This window comes from Corapipo altera, unplaced genomic scaffold, assembly GCF_003945725.1.
Source record: "Corapipo altera isolate COAL_440 unplaced genomic scaffold, ASM394572v1 65, whole genome shotgun sequence".
NCBI lineage: Eukaryota > Metazoa > Chordata > Aves > Passeriformes > Pipridae > Corapipo > Corapipo altera.
Window position 1 is genome coordinate 6443505 of NW_020884891.1, and position 16645 is coordinate 6460149.

The 16645-nt window shown below is 46.0% G+C and overlaps 1 protein-coding gene across 1 annotated transcript in view; it reads left to right on the plus strand.

Moving 5' to 3' along the window:
* Positions 1–294: 294 nt before the first annotated feature.
* Positions 295–16645, plus strand: part of MBNL3 (muscleblind like splicing regulator 3) — a 92193-nt gene continuing 75842 nt past the window's right edge. The window contains exon 1 of the mRNA XM_027645181.1: positions 295–520. The gene's annotated coding sequence lies outside the window, so the exon portion shown is untranslated. The remainder of the gene's footprint in view (positions 521–16645) is intronic.

Below are 16645 nucleotides of genomic sequence, written 5' to 3' on the forward strand. Positions count from 1 at the left end.
TTTTTTTTTTTTTTTTTCTTCCTTCATTTACTTGTGCGATAGTTAAAAGCCTCGAGATGTTTCCTTCAATTATTTCCATGTGCCTGCTGGTGGAAATACCCCACCCCACCCCCTCGCGCTTCGCCCCTTCGCCCCCCTGAACCCTGCCAAGGCAGGTTACGCATTTTGGAAAGTGCAGCCATGATAGACAGAGCAAGTTCTCTCTCCCATTTTGCCCCGGCCCCGCGGTGTGACAGCTCGCAGGAGGTGTGCCTTCCCACCGGGAGCCACCCCCTTGCTGAATCATCGCCGAGCCATGGCCGGACAGCTCGTCCTCCTGGGGAGCAGAGCATTCCCCGGCCGAGCATGAGGCGGTGGCGAGGCAGACGCGAGGCACAGACCTGTTAACATTCGGTTCAGGCGCGGGCGAGCGGCTGCGGGGAGAAAACCTTCCCCTTTCATGGCAGCGGGAGCTGCGGATGCAGTTTTGAGCTCAAAGGCAAGACGTGCGCTGCTGTAAGGAACATCCCCTGCCTTTGAGGTAGTGAAACTCCGAAAGCCTGATTCCTGCAGCTTTTGCGTCTCTGAAAACTCCCGTCTTGCTCGGATAGAGGCTCCGTGTGTGATCAACACCTGGCTCGGGGAGCAGCGACGTGCGGGTTCACGATGCTGTGGCTATTAGGAGTAATCCTGTATTGCGTTTGCACAGAGAAGCATGTGAGCAGTAGCGTGTGTCCGTGCTGTTTGCCTAAAACTAGTTTATTCTGCGTTGATGGAAGTCGTTGCCTTCGTTAGCGCAAGGAAATAATGACTTAATCTTTCTGGAGCTTGGGGTGCGTGTGTGTCAGATGCTGAGGTGTTGCTAGGTATCCCTGCCTCCATTCAAAGGTTGCCAAAAAGTATGAGAGTGAGAGGTGGGATGACCAATTTTGAGCTGGGGTGTATCAGGCAAGACTGAATTGCAGCAGTTGTTGGACATGTAACATGATCCTGTAATTAGAGTGAGGTTATAGTCTATACCGTGTTGAAACTATCGAGTGTCTGAGTTGGAGCAGTCTGAATTAAGCTAGTTCTTCTGGGATTATGCAGAAGCAGTAGTGCAGTTAAAAGTTTCCATACAGCAGCTTTCATGAGGTTGCAGAGATTTTTTTCCCCCTGTGGGTCCTCCTTGCGGGTGTTTTGCTGTTAAGGTAGTACATGGAGGCTGCAATGGTGCTGCTCTCCAGGTTGGAGAAACGCCTTACATGACACAGTCCGGCTTCATGGAGCTTTATTTACTCATGAGTGTCTGAATAATGTAGCTTGGCCCTGGTGGGGGTGGAGGGGTAGGAAAAACTGCTGAAGGGAGGACCTGGGGCTTCAGCTTTGTGCAGAACTGGAGGACTTAAAGGACTCTTTAATTTGGTCTTAAAACTTCTCTGCCCTCATCAGTCTCCATACCTCAAAAAAGACGTGTGTTAGCAAGTGATCTGGTGGAGAGCCCACAGGCTGTGGTCTTTCCAGTGCTCCTGCCAGTGGGGAGGACCCTGATGGGGCTCTCGAGTGGCTCTGGTTTGCTGTAGGGTTGTACTGGTGTGGAGCCCTGGCAGCACAGCCCTGCACCAGCAGACCTGGGAGGATGTGCAGAGTTACGGTGTGTGGGCACCAGCCCTGCTCACGATGCTAATTTCCCTTGGTGTGTGTGTGTGTGTGTATATATAGATATGGTACATATTTAAATGAAGTAATTTTAAAGTAGAGATGGCCCAGAAAAGTTTGAGAGCTATTTCGGTGTATGAGTGTTTGTCTTTGAAAGACAATGGACTGTGCTGAAGCTTCTAGGTATTATGGGAAATGCTTATAGCAGGAGAAGGAACAGTCTGCTTTGGGTGCAGTCGGCCTTCCTAGAAGTGGCTGAGTTGTGCATATGCCCCTGGTTCAGGCTGCATACAGCTGCGTGGCTGTTGGGGGTCTGGCGCTGTCTTATGGGCCTTTTGGGATATACTGGCAAGGACCCAAAGCAGACCTGGTGGTCAGCAAGGAAATTAGCCCCACTGTGCTGTGATCTGTGCTGCTCAGCCTCCTGCAGCATCTGGCTAGGCCAGGAGAATTCAGGGTGCCATATCCTTCCCGCTGCTGTGGGAGAGTGAGGGACCCACATGGAGAATGAGGAGGCAGATCTAGGGGTGTCATTCCTCCCTCCCAGTGCTGGACCATGTGCTGCAGGAAGGTTACTGACAGCAGTGATGCTGGGCAGTTGTCCCTCTGAGATGCTGGGATGTTGTATCTACACAGAAGATTTTCTAGTCCTTTTTGTGCCCAGTTCCACTTTGCAAGCAGTGGTGGCCTGCTCTGCCCTCATATTCTCTGATGGGGAATGGATGGCATGAGCCTTAATGTTATTCTTAGATTTTTACAGACCTAGAAATTTTCTCCTGGGCTTGCCCTGACTTGGCAAGAGGAATAGAATACATGGTCTGCAGAGTTTTGCACTTATAGTGCCACCAGAAGTGAGGTTTTGAGAACTGTTCTGCATGTTTAACTGAATCTCAAAGAGCAAAAAAACTTGTGACTGCAAAGAGGGAGAGGTTGACTTTCTTACTTTTTGCAGTGTAGCTTGCAAATCAGTTTTGAAGCTGATGGTGTGATGGAAGAAGCAGTCCTGCTTTCAGCCCTCTGAAAAATTCATCATCTTTGTGAATTAAGAATAATCTTGCAGAATAACGGGTAAAAAGTGATGCTTGTTTTAGCCCTCACTGCTCCTTGGTTCACTTCTCCATGGGACCACAGAAATGGTTGTGTTGGCACAAGGACTTGTGGGGCAGAGGCAGGACAGGATGGGGCTGAACCACAGCAAAACTGCATGGCTGGTGTCTGGCAAATGGATCTTCCTAAATGCACAAGTCAAACCATGGCTGTCATAGTCATCAGTTGCCTGCAGCTCAGTCAGGAGCCTGAAAGCAAGTGAAGATTTTCTTTGTGGCTAACACAGGCACAGGTGAAGATGATGAATTTGCAGTGAGGATTTGGTGACTGATTCCTGCAGCAGGACACCCCTGCTGTGTTGGTGGTGAGAACTTGGCTTTGGCAGTGGAGTAAACCATTGCGTGACTCAGATGTGTTGGGAAAGAGTACTCAGCCTTCATAGGAGTAGGCTTTTCTGACCATGACCATGCTAGAAGTCACGTGTGGAAACTGAGTACTAGAAACACAGGGCTGGTCATTGAGAGGGGGACTGAGCACTGACAACCAGACTTGGCTTAGATCTCTCTTTTCCGAAAGTAGTCATAGGAGCTGTGGCTCTCTTGGTGTATCTGAAAACAGTGCAAACGTCCAGCCAAAGAACTGCCACCTCAGGCAGACATGGCATGCTGAATTTGTTACCCAGGTCCAACCTTCCAGCACCCATTAGGAAAAATGTGAGAAAATTTTTTGCAACGTGATAGAAACACTGTTTTGAGGAGTGACTGCAGCCTGGAAGCAGGAAGGGGAGGATGTCTTTATTGAAGTGTGTGTTTGCTCTTAAAATCCCTTAAAAGCTCTGAAGCCCAGGCTTGCTTGATTTGCTGTGTTTGCCATATGTAATGTTTCAGTGAGAAGTTTCAATTCAGTGTGGCTGAGTTGATGCAGGAGTTCCTTTTTAGGTGATAGGGGTCCACTTACCCATATGTAATGTACTGGTTTGCTTTTTAGACTTTTTTTTGTGAGCTTCTTTTTAATTGTTGTAGTCCAGACCTCTGAGCAGTCCATGCATCCTTCTCTATGCCAATAGTCCTAATTTGTCATATTATTTAAGCACAGGCTTGTCTCGCTTGCTGAAGTTCAGTCTTTAAGCTGGAGCATTTATAATGTTTTGTAATTCTCTGTTCACCTCTAATGAGCATCACGGGTACCCTGGGCTCTGTCTGTGTGTCTGCTGCTGGAATGGAGTTCCTTGTTGTGCCCCTTAAGCATAGAAACTGTATAAATGTATCCTTTTAGTTTTTCTCCAGGTTCCCGTGTGTGCAAATTGCTGCCCCTCAATAGATAATTTACCTGAATTTGTGCTTGTGATGCTTTTGCAGTTGGGCACCTCTTGCCTGTTAAGCTTTGCAGTGTGTGTTGTTCTTTTAAAAGGTGTGTATCCTCCCCTTTTTCCATGCCATCTTCCAGGAAGGATTGTCTACCCAGAGTGATCTTATCATCCCCCATTTTAAATGGTGTCAGCAGATATTTGTTTTTTTCCTTCTCCTATCCTGATGTTAAGTACTCACCATGGGAATGAGTTGCTTGTATTACTCACATGGAGCAAATCTGTGGCTTGGCCTCCAAATTATCTGGCCCTGCTGAGCGAGGGCAAGGGCCTCGGGAGCCCAAGTAAAGGTGCCAGGATCTGTTTGCCTGCTTTTTTTTTTTTTTGGTAAAAGCAGGGAGGCCGATAGCGAGCTGAAAAAGCGGTGGCGAGCTGAAAAAGCGGTGGCCTTCTGAGCCGGGTATTTTATGTCTGAGGGCTTCTGAATGCATAAAATCAGAGAGAATGTGTCTGTGTAATCCGATCTGCTCTTGAAAGCCTTGTGGAGGGCTGCATGCTGCAGACATAAGCTGTGTCAATAAGAACTCTATTCACCCTCGGAAAACAGCCTCGTGATCGGGTTTGATTGGCAGGCTTCCTAAGGGAGGGCCATTTTTTGAGAAAGAGCTCTGATTTTTTGGCGGTACTTCTGACTGCCTTTTCAGACTCCCACTTATTGTTCTTTCCTTGGCATGATAAACTTGGATATTTTTTGCTGGGAGTTTGCTTGGGGGGGGGGGCAGAAGGAGGATTTCTTGTAGCAGGATAACTGGAGTGTGGGGTGTTTCCTTCCTCGCAGTGCAGCCCCTCTGCCAAAGCAGTATTTACGAGCATGAAGGTGAGGCATTTAAAAGAATATGAGGTAGGACTGGAGGTCACTGCGTGCAGGAGAGCACACCATACTCTTGTGCGTGCTCAGGGTGCTGTCTTGCAGAACAGTGGCACAAAACACCCGTCCTTGTAAAAGTCTTGGATGGTAATGCACAAAATGTGTGGTTGTGCATGTTTATGTGCTTTTTTTTTTCCCCCTTGGTTCTGCAGATGTCTCTGTTACCCAGAAGTGTTGTTGGGTGAAATTCTGCTTTCGGTAATGCTGCCATAAATCTGCTGCGAAGGCAGTGTTGTACTAATGGCTGTAATTTGCTGGTTGCTATTGTTTAAAAAAAAAAAAAAGAAATCACGCAAGTAAAAAAAATCTAATTCTGCTTTATGAAGTATTCTACACCTGGCATGTAATCTTTTAAAGTCTTGTAGGAAAAATCTGCTTGAGCTGATAAAAGTGATGCTTGTAAGATTTGCTGAAAGCCGAATTTTAGTCAAAATACCAAGTTCTGAGCTGCTGTTCAGTGGGTAGTGTTTGTGTCAATGGCATTTTCTGCTGCATTACATATGTGTTATTCAGTGTTTGCTCTGCCAAGGTCTTAAATCCATTCTCTTTGGCGTTGAGTTACTGGCTTTAACAAAAGAGACGCTGGACTGTCAATTTTGCATGTTTCTTTTTTTCTTGCAGGTCCCTTGGTCTATCTGTCACTGTTTTTTACAGCTCCATGTCCTTACTCAAGTGATGATTAGAAAATTAGCTCATCTGTATGTCTTTCTGGGTTATTCCTGTAGCTACAAATGAAAGCTTGAAAAATATAATTAGGATGTAATATGCACGAGCTCAAAAAAAAAAACCCAACAAAAAATGAAGTAATGCAAAGCTATTATTTAAGAGAAATGTAATTATGTTTTGAGCCAATTGGGGCTTGACTTAATTTCTCAGGGTTTGCTGGTGATGATGTAATAAAACCAAAATTAACTCCTGAAATATGCCTGTCCTGAGTCAGGAATTTGGCTGGTGAAAATGGAGAGAGCCACTGAAAGAAGGGGAATCCCCTCGCAAGGGAGCGTGGCCCTGTGCAGTTTGCAAATGAATGCAGCATTTGGGATGATTCCTGCAGTCCCGTTTACCTGGCTCTCCCCAGCTGATTCCCCTTCAGTAAAGGCCTGATCTTGCCTCCAAGAGCTTTAATAACAAACTGTCTGGTTTAGGTGCGATTGGCCCTTGGGCAGGCGGTGTGCGGCCCTGGGCAGGGTAAGCATGGGCAGGAAACACTGGTTTCTCTGCTGCAGCTGGGTGATTTGTTTTTACTTCCTGTTCCCAATCTGTTTGGGTCAAAAGTAGCGGTGTTTTTCCATATTAAGATGTTTGGCTTCATTCTGCAAGGCAGCAATAAATTTCATGCTGCACACAACGTGTTTCTTATATTTCAGAGACGCTTTATTGCTGCCTTTGACTTTTAATTTGGATGGTGAAACCTTTATTAGCACCTTCTTTGTTGCACAACCTGCTTTTCCAGGAAAACAGAAAGCTTTTTTCTTTTTTTCTCCTTTCCTTCTGTTTTGGAAAGAGCCTTTGAAATAGCTCACAGGTCTGTAGCTAAGCAGAGGGAGAGAGATGGCAGGTCTGTCTGCCATGGCTGGCTCCTCAGCAGGCTCTCAGGGAGACTGGGACACCTCAGCCTGCTTCTGTGCAACTGGTCATGAGGGGATAATGCTGCTGGAGTTAATTGGGATTCTGGGACTTAATTCATTAGTGTTTGTGAAGCATTTGGTGATCTTTTGGTGGAAGGTTCTGGGACTGTATGGTGGGGAGGTGTGGTTGTGCCGTGCAGGGCTGTGATGCTGGGAGGGAGCCCGTGTGGGTTGATGGACCACTCGTTAAAGCAGTCCTAAAGGCTGGAATGCTGAACTACCAAATGTCCCCATCTCACTGATGGGAAATCCTGCCCAGTTTTCCAACCAGCTCCTGTGAAAGAGCATCACCTGCTCTGAGCCATGGCTGGCTGCCAGGCTGCTCTGGGAATTGTTCTCCAGAGCACTGGATTAGTCCACATCATGCAAAGTGTTACCACAGGCCATAAGGTACAAAACTGATGGAGAAGAGAGAAGTGGGCTCTTTGGGCTCTTCCTTGGCTGGGCAGCAAAAGTGCTTGTGTTCCTCTTCCCAAAATCTGATCAAAACTCTTGATCAATGCTGGTCACTCCTAATCAAGCTGTTCAGTTGTAGGCTCTCCTACTCTGCAGCTGGCAGGTCAAAATGGATAAATCTTATTATAGCTATACTAGGTATCAGTGGGCTCCTTTCAAATATAGTCTGAACATTTTTTATATAAATAGTCATGAGCAGTGCCCAGGGGGCTTGTATTGCACCTTCAGGTACATTTCAGTAAAGCTATTTTTGAAGTAAAAAAAAGAAACAGAATGGTTATCCACATATGTAATCCTCAGGGTTACAGGTGGTTTATCCTCCTTTCTCTGAAGCCTCCAGTTGCTGGTGTTTTGTCTGATGAAGGAAGCCAGAGTGCAGAGGTGTCTTGTGATGCCTTCATGCCCTTGGACAGACTGCCCAGGTTTTGGCACTGGCATCTCCATCTTGCCTTTGCACTTGACTCCTGGATCCGGAAACGAATGCCTGCATCCTGTGTGCTCTGCTTGTTTCTCAGATGAAGTCCATCACTGATGAATTCAGCTTGACTAATTACTCAGTGAAGCCCTTGATGTGACAACCTCAGTGCCCTTTGTTAAGCACAGCTTAAGCTGGCTGTGTCCTGAGTACCCAGGCATGGTCTGGCTGATGCAGCAGCACCTTTCTGTGCTGTGCTTGAGGAAGCTACACTTCAGGTCATGTGAATAAGGCCAGCCAGAGTGGGATGCACTCCTGAAGGATGACCAGCGAGCCCCTTCCCTCCTGCTTCTCTGCAGTGAGGTGGTACCTCCTCTTCTGCCTCTGAATGCAACCAACCCCCTCCACCTTGCTCAGAAGTGGAGGCAGGTTGTCCCCACTCCTCCCTGTACCTGCTCTGCACACCCTCTAGGACCCATCTGCCTGTGGCTTGGCTGGCTCTCACCCGGGACTGACCCCCTTCACCATGATTTTCAGGGTCTGCAGAGCAGGTGGTTGAGTAGCTGTGATCCATATTTTTCCTGAGATTGAGGAGATGAGTAGAGCATGTGGGGTAGATTCTGCATGAGGTTTTATGAACCTTGCTGGGTTGGGGACTTTCCAGCTCCAGTGACTGTGTTGTAATATGACTCATTCAGTAACTGCTGCTCAGATACCAAGGTTAGAATGAGGATGCTGCTGCTGAACAACAAATTCATTCTTTATCCTATGTGAGGTGGAAGGTTTATCCTTCTGACAAGACCCTGAGATCCATTCATAAGGTATACGGAAGCTTCCAGTGTGTTTAATAACAAATGTATTTATTTTCTATACAGTGCTACCCATCTTGTTTCTCTAGAGATACCAGGATTTGTAAATTCAGCCCAGCTCTAGAGATTGTCCTAAATGCCCTTAGTTGGGTGATTACACCATTTTACATGCCAGCTTACACGAGAAAGTTTTCCCCTGGGTCTTGGAGCATCCCCACCTGCTCAGCCAACCTGTGAGATACAGTACCTGATGCCTTCTGGGTAGAAAGAGTGGTTGGATAATGCTGCAGAATTCATCCATATCATAGGGTCTGCACCCAGTTCCTCTAGTATGTTTTTTTATGTATATGACTTTCAGCACACACAAGGAGAGAAGCAAACATGGGGAATGTGTGTATTTGGGAAAACAGTGGAAACCTCTTGACAGTGGCATTACCAAGGCAGAGCCATTGGCTGCTCGAGCTCCCAGGCTGTACTGTCTGCACTTGGCTCCATGGGTGCCATGAGGAGCTGAGCCTGCAGTTTCGTGCCCTTCAGATGGTTTTTGTCACTGAAAGGTGCGCTCTGGTTCCTCCCTGCTGCTGTCCTCTTTCCTCTGCTTTGTGCTCAGTCTCATAAATGCTTGTCCTGGCCTAGTGAGAGGGTGGGAATGATGCCTGAGCCGATGCAGCCTGTGCTTGGGTCAGCTGGAAATGGTGGTGACAGTGGAGCTGGAGGACACCCAGGGCTGTAGGAGAGCGTTTGTGTGGGTGAGGCTGAGCTGGTCACTGATGGCCTTTTGCAAGGTGCTGGGGTTTTTTAGTTCGGTAAAACACTGTTATAATTATGTACTGATTTAATAAGAGTTATGCTAAATGCAGCCATTGCATAAGGCCCTGAGCTAAGGGGAGGTGCCTTTGAGCAGCAGTAATATCCTTTTTGAAACAAAAAGACTGGACAGTTGAATTGAACTGATCCTGTGCAGCGGCAATTCACCACAAACTACATTTCAGGTAACTGCCCACTGATTCCAGCTCTATAGGCCTGGGGATGTGTTGGCTTGACTTTTCAATGTGGGGACCAGGAGAGCAAATGGGGAAGGCCACAGTCCAGCCAAGCACACCAGACATGGTTTTTTTGCCCTGGAGTTCCCTTTCTCTCAGTAAAATGTAGTGCAGGCGCTTGTGAGGCGCTTTTAGCGTGGTCGTTGTTCAGCAGCAAACACATGGCTTGGCTGGTGACTTGCTTGTCTGATGGCTTTCTTTTGAGCATCCTCATATATTTCTTCATCAATGTCACGATGTCTGGGGAGAGGGATCCTACAGTTGAACTGAAACTTAAATTCCAGAAGGAGATTTTTTCCTCCTGTGTCTGAGTTTCCTCTTGTTACTGTGCTTCATCTTCAGTTTGCTGGTGCTGGCTGTAAAACTATTAAATTCCTAGTGGGGGTTGGGCAGAGCAGTGTCTTCAGTTGAGTCTGAATGTTAGTGAGGAGCAACTCGAATTTAAAACTGAGTTTTGGTCATGAGTGAGAAACACTTTTTGTTGGTCCTGTGTGCCTGTGACAGGTGCTGATGCTGTGGCATGGCTGGGCTGGCAAGTGTTGGCTCCCACTCTCTGTCAGAGCCCAGGGCTGAACACCTTCTGCAGGAGTAACACTGCTGTAGCATGAGTGAGGCTTTCCCCTTGCCTGTTGATAGGCAGAGAACCCATTAGGACTGCAGAACCTTGTTTACAGAGTTATGCAGCAATTACAAGCATCCTGTCTTCCCTTTTTTTAGGCTGAACTAACACTGCAAATCCATTTTTTTATAAGACACCTGGTACAACAAAAGTGTCGAGGGGCCGAAGTCCATTGTGGTGATTATAGTCCAAATATAACAACTTTGTGATAGGCAGAAAGTGAAGCTGACTACAAATGGGAGTGATTTTGGGAGGAACGTACAAAACTTAATATTTTGAATGATAGAAGAATGAATTTAAATTCATTTAATGTCAGTAATCTTTGTATTATTAGCCTTAATCTGCTTCTGAGAAGCATACAGATGTGATTTTTTTTTTTCCCCTCAGCTCTCCATAGAACTGCATTAATAAGAGGGTTTCTCCTGACCTCTGCCTTTAGACTGTGAGCTCCCAAGGGCACAGATTTTCCTTCTGTATTTTTGGACAGCATCTGCAGGTAGTGAAAGCTGCCACAAATAAATGGCAAAGCTGTGAGCATGTTACTGCAGTCCCAGATCACTTAGCAAGGGGCTAATCCTACATGATGCTTACAGGAGAGTTAAACAAGGGCTGCAATCTGATATGTGTGTGGGTGGTTTTAGGATGGTCTTAAACCTGTGTGTTGCCAAAGTGGTTTTCAGCAGGGTGATCTCATGAGGAAACCGAAAGCTGGGAGAGTGTGAGAGGGTGCAGGCTGCTGTAGTTCTGGATGTACAACTTTCTGGATGGTTTGCCTGAGGGGAGGTACAAATGCAACAGTATTGTTGAATTTGATGCTGCGTTGTGGAGACAAAGAAGCAAGACTGGCTTTAGGATTGTTGTTTTTACTTTCAGTGTGGGGAGAGAGTGCCATGGCACCACGGCAGCATCTGACACCTTCGGGTGGGAGGTTATCACAATCCACTTTATGCATCTCCCTCTTCTGAGGGAGAGAGCTGGTGCATGCGAGCTTAGGTTTCTGCAAGAATGTGATGTTGCTCATCCTGGAGATCCAGGCAACCAAAATGAGAGAGAGAATTAAAGCGCGAGATCTGCTTGCTCATGACCTGAATCCCCTAATCACAGCCTCGTGTAAGTGAAGGTCTTAGGCTGGGTTGAGTAGAGGGCATTTCCACACAAGTGGGCAGTTATCCACACATCCGCCCTCCACCTCCCAGAAGTGGAGTTTACTCGTGATGAAATATATTTCTAAGGACTTAAACCTTTCCTTAAGCCAGACCTGCTGTGTGTGACATTGCTTCCCGTGCAGCAGGCACATAGTGAAGGCACGGTGAAGATAGGTGTGTGCTGCCTGAGCTCCCTGTCCCCAGGACTCCTCCCCTGGGTGCCAGAAGTGTATCCTGGTGAGTCCCTGCCTTTTGGAACTGGGCCTTCATTTGATGGACTTGGATTAGAGCCTTAATTGTATTTGTGTTGTGATGCTACTTTCTAGTTAATCTGCAAAGTAACACTGAGGTGGTTCATGCAACAGTGTGGCCACTTTCAGTGACTTTGTAATTTCCTTTTGGCCCTGGCTTTTTTTCCTAGGGTGTCCCACTAATGCCAACCCAGTGGTAATCCCATGCTTTCAGTTTATTCCAGGTTGTAAGACTGCAGCCAGTGATGTAAGACTTGTTTTTTTCGAGTAGGTGGCTAAACTGAAAAATCAATTTAAAAAAAAAAAGGAATTTATTCCACTTAGAGTGGTTTCAGCAAAGAAAAGTAAAAGAAAAAATTGTCAGCACATTTTTGGCATGGAGGTGAAGGGAAGAGCATTTTTTTGTGGAAAGATACATAATTTGTTTATTTATTAGATGAGAGGTAGAGATGTTTCAGCTGAGGGATGGAGGAAAAAAGAAAAGGAAAAACAAGGTGGGGGAAGAAGCCTAATGCTCTTTGCATTTTGTAAAGAAATGCTTCAGTTTTTCTTTTGAAGCAGTCTGGAAATTCAGGTTAGTCACTGTAAAACTGAATAAATAATTTCTCTGAAAAGCACTGCCTAGGTTGCACGCATAACAGGTAGAAAGGCAAATTAAAATATTTCATAAAAGGCCTGTAAAAGCACCTTTGGCTCAAATCTGTATAGTGTAAACTGAGGGAACATCTCTGATTTTTTCTGTTACCTGAGGATCTGGCTTTTGTTTTTAATCTCTTTTCCTCTCCCTGCCCTCCTCCTCCTCCTGTCATATGAAAGGTGTATTTGTATGGAGGATTTCTTGCAGCACACATTCAAGGACTGTTTCAGAGCTCAGATAATTTCTCCAAAGGCTCCTTCTAGCCTTGGTGGAGTTGGTTTTTTTACAGCTCCTGTTGACCAATAGAGTATTGATTCAGCTTCATGTCAGATACAGATAATTGGGGTTTTGAACATCCCCCACAAACACTTAACAAAACCATGCAAATATCTTTGAGAGCTAAGAAAAACCTGTGTTGTTGCCTGAAGGTTGAATCCACAGCTAGCTGCCTTCTTGGAATAGGCTGATAACAAATTATTTGCTAGTACCTCATTCGTGGGTTGATATTTCCATTGCTGCTACTGATATGTGACAAAGGTTGAGGTTTTTGGGTCACGAGGTGGGGAGTGCAGGAGCCAGATCCTCATAAGTCTTGATACACTGTTTGTATGATGTGCTTAGGCAAGACAGGACAAGCTGATGTCCATCAGCCTCTAGTCTTGTGACTTCTGCATGTTGGCCATGTGGGGTGGGGACAACAAGGAACAGGCCAAGTGTGGCAAACTAGAGGAGCCATAAACTGGCTTGCTCTTGGGATGTACTGTTGCAGCAAGTCACTGGGCTGTGCCTGGTAAGGTGCTGTTGAAGGGTGATGTGGTATCTAGTTGAAGTTCTTTGTGTTCAGTTGGTGTCCTGTCTTGTGTTTCTGATAAAGGATGAATAAGTACCCAGGGCCAGGTTGGATGAGGCTTTGAGCAACGTGATTTAGTGGAAGGTATCCCTGCCCATGACATAGGTGTTGGAAATAGATGATTTTTAAGGTTGTTTCCAACCCAAACTCTTGCATTCTAACCTTTAGATGAAGCTGGATGTATCAGACTTGGGTATGGTTTCAGTGCAAGGCCAGGGCTGCATCCGAGGAAACTTTGAGGCCTGTTGATTGAAGGTTTGCGTCCTGTTGGATGAGCTCTAGGGTAGGGGTTTAGCTCTCAGAAAGTACTGTGTGTTTTGTTTGCTTTTTGGCTTTTGAACATGTGTGCTCTTTAAGAACAATCAGTTCTGAGGGAGCCTCCCGTCAGTAATCATTGGTGTTTGTGAGCATGATCAAAAGGGTCTCTGCAGGCTGAAGGGGAGACTGAGCATAGACAGGCCCACGTTGGAGTCCCTGTGTGTTTGCTGTGCCCTTAAGGTATAGGATTAAGCTTGCAGAAGAGGAACGAGGTCAGGTCTAGACCAAGAAGTAGACTCTGGAATCCTGCCAAGAGCATAAGTAAGGGTTTTTTTCCTGTAACAGCATCCTAGATGTGGCAGTTGTGTTGACTTAGTCGAAATGAGGCTGACATCTGTAGGTCAGGCCTGATTAAAAGGGAAGGAAGGTAGAGAATAGCTCTGGAATAAAGAGGATTTAAAGATAACGGGAGGGGGGAGATGCATGGCCCTTACTTGCAGAATTTGGTTTGGCCTTGGGAATCTCACCATGCCTGGGAGCAGGGACCTTCTGGTCCCTGAGTTCTTCATCAGCCCCAGAGCATTGTGGCCGCTGCTCCCTCTTTCCCCAGTTCATGGATATCTTCTGACTGATCCCTTCCACCTTAGTCTTGACTTTTTGGATAGAAGTCTGCCTTAAGCGTTCTTCTTCTGCTGTTCAAGGGAAACCTCCCACATAAACCTTTGCCTTGGTGTAAAACTTGTGAAGACAACACCCACCCCTCACTTTGTTGTGTGGAAGGGTTAAGTGTCTGGGTCTCCTGCTTGGTACAGATGAAAGGTGCTGTATTGCTGAGCTGTGCTGTGTGCTGGAGCACTATGTGCTGGAGGCTGCTTCAGAAAATGTCTCTGTTCTCCTTTTGACCTCCATTGTATCTTCCTGCCCAAATTCAGTTGTGCTGGCTGCTGAGGGTGGAGACTGTCTCTTTGTTGAGAGAGGAGGAAAGAGGAGGGTGATGACACATCAGAAGCGGTAACCCTGTACTTTAATAGAGCAGCATACTGTGCCCAAAACTGTGCTTCATGATCACTAGCTGCTGCTTAACTTATTGAGTATGTTGTTCTCAGAAGTGCTCTGACACCAAGGATCTCCATCATTTGGGATGGGTTACCTGAGGCATGGAGGGTGATCTGCAAACTGTAGTATGAAGGAGCATACCACCACCAGAGTTAGGAATGTAATTTATCTGTACTTCTTGCTTAGAGATAGGAGCTGGTCTGCTGTTCTGATTTTTCCATGATGATTCCTTTCAGTGGAAAAATGGCTTATTTGATTAGATGAAAACTTCTGTGGTAAAAGTCAGAAAAGGAAGAGGGTGCTTGGCTTCTTCCTGAAGCAGGAGCTTTAGTTTCCAAATGAAAAACTTTCTTAGCATGATAAAAATAGAGAATTACTTTATGGGGAAAGTACTTGCTTCCCTGCTGTCTCTGCTGGGTGGCCTTCAGCCGAGAGGAAGTGGGGAAATTACCCTCAGCTCCCTTGGACCACAACCAGCCCTGGTGGTTTTCCAGTGAAGTGACTAGAGTTACACCAGGGTTGTGCTTTGTCCCTTTAAATTTAAGGGATATATGAATCCATATGCAAATTGAATTTTAAATCCTGCCAGGCATGGGCTCCCTTCCCTGTAGGACTTGAAACCTGCATGGCACTGCATCATGAAGTGCACACCATGTTGAATGGTGAGATTTTTCATGTTGGAGTGCTCAGCCCAGCTGAGCAGCATGGGTAGCCATGATGACTGCTCACATCAATCCTTAGTAACTTTTATATTTAGAGAAATAATAGCATAAGCACTAGTACCCTTCATAGAATTTTGGACCTCTCTATCAGGAGACTGGCAATTATTTGATGATTATGTAGAAAATAAATTATCTCTGCTCTTATTCTGGTCCCTAAATTCATTTTCAGCTGTGACAAGAGCCAGGATTTAAGCCTGGGTCCCCCAAAGTAAAATGCAGTTAATTAGCCCACTCCATCATATAGCATTCTCAGTTAACAAAGGCAGTATGCTCAGCCAGACAGTTCTTGCTCACAAGTGATGCTCACCTTTTGTATGGCAGAGTGTGCTTGTTCAGAGCCTGGGGTCCTTGTTTGCATCCCTTTTCAGCGGTGCTTCTTAACCCCTCTGTGCAGCCCCATTGTAGTGCTGCCTGTCTCCAGTTGAGAGACTGCTGGCACCAGGATGTGTTTAAGCTTGAATGATGGTTTGTGTTACTGCAATGGTTGTGGAGTCTTACCAAGGTCAGAGACTACTGCAGAGTAAAGGGGAAGAAGATCTCTACCCCAAGGAGCTTGTAGCCCTCAGGGCAAGTATTCAGGGTGATGTGAGATTAGTGTTACTAGCTGTAACTTGTGAACGGGGTTCAAGCAACACTGGGGTGCAAAGTGAGACAGCTGAAACTGCTTGATTTCTGAGCTGGAAGAAGGATGTGTGAGCCCTTGTATGGAGTCCTGGCTTGCTGTTCCTGCCAGACCAGATCTTCTCACTGGCTTGAAGCTTGTTTGCATCTGGAAGCTTTTTTGCATCGCACACTGATAAGCAGGAGCTCAGCACAGAACTGCTGTGGTGGATCAGGTGTGGTGACATAAACCAGCAAGAAAGTCGGTCTGCTGTCGCTGGGGACTCTGCTGCACTAATCCTGGCAGATCAGGGGAGGTGTTGGACATTTTTGCTTGCATCTCTTCATTGATTTGGGTTTAGAGGCTGGGGCAAGGCACGGTGCTTCCTGACCAGTGTGACTCCTGAGCAGGGCAGGCCCTTGTGAAGTTTACCTACCTGGCCACTGACCTCAGGTAGGTCACTTAACTGTTCTTCTGCAAAGGAATTGCTTGGGTTAAATGTCAAGAAACTTTGAATTTTGCAGTATCATGATGTTGTACAGTTTCAAAATACTATTTTTCTTCCTTGTGCAAATATCTAAATTTGACTGTTGCACCTGCAATGTCATAGGGTTTAGTAAACTGGGCAGAGGGACAGTCCTTAGTCTAGGTATTGGCTGTAGTCTGTAATAATGCGTTTGCAATTTAAAAAACCTTGGAGCCTTATTTTCAGACCCTGTCATGTATTTAGACCCAGGCTGTTCAGCACTTGGCTCTTTCCTGAAGCCTGTACTTGCTGATATTGTAATCCAGAGCCTGTGTGTGCAGGCAGTGCCATGTAGTTGAATGCAATCCTTGCACAAAAAATCATCTGTATGTAGATACTAGAATGTGAACAGTGATGCCTGTGTGAGTGGATAGCAGGTCATGAACCCCTGAAAATAGAAACATATTGATGTTGTTAGCAAAAGCTGTGGAGCATGTTTTCCTTGAAAATTGTTATTCAATATTGTCCTTGCCGTCTTTTGAATTAAACATACCATAACAGTCGGTTTGCTGGAATTTTGACTGTTCTGGAGCATTGGATATTGGGTAGTCATTATCAACAGCCAGAGAAGGTAGCATGACCTACTGAACAGACAGCAAGATGCATAGACACTAGCAGCAGGGAAATCTAAGACACAAGAATGCATGGAAAAATATGTACAAGGTAAAACTTGCGCAGCCAGCCCTTATGCAGCAAATAAAGCAAGGTCTTACTGACCTTGGCAGCTGTAC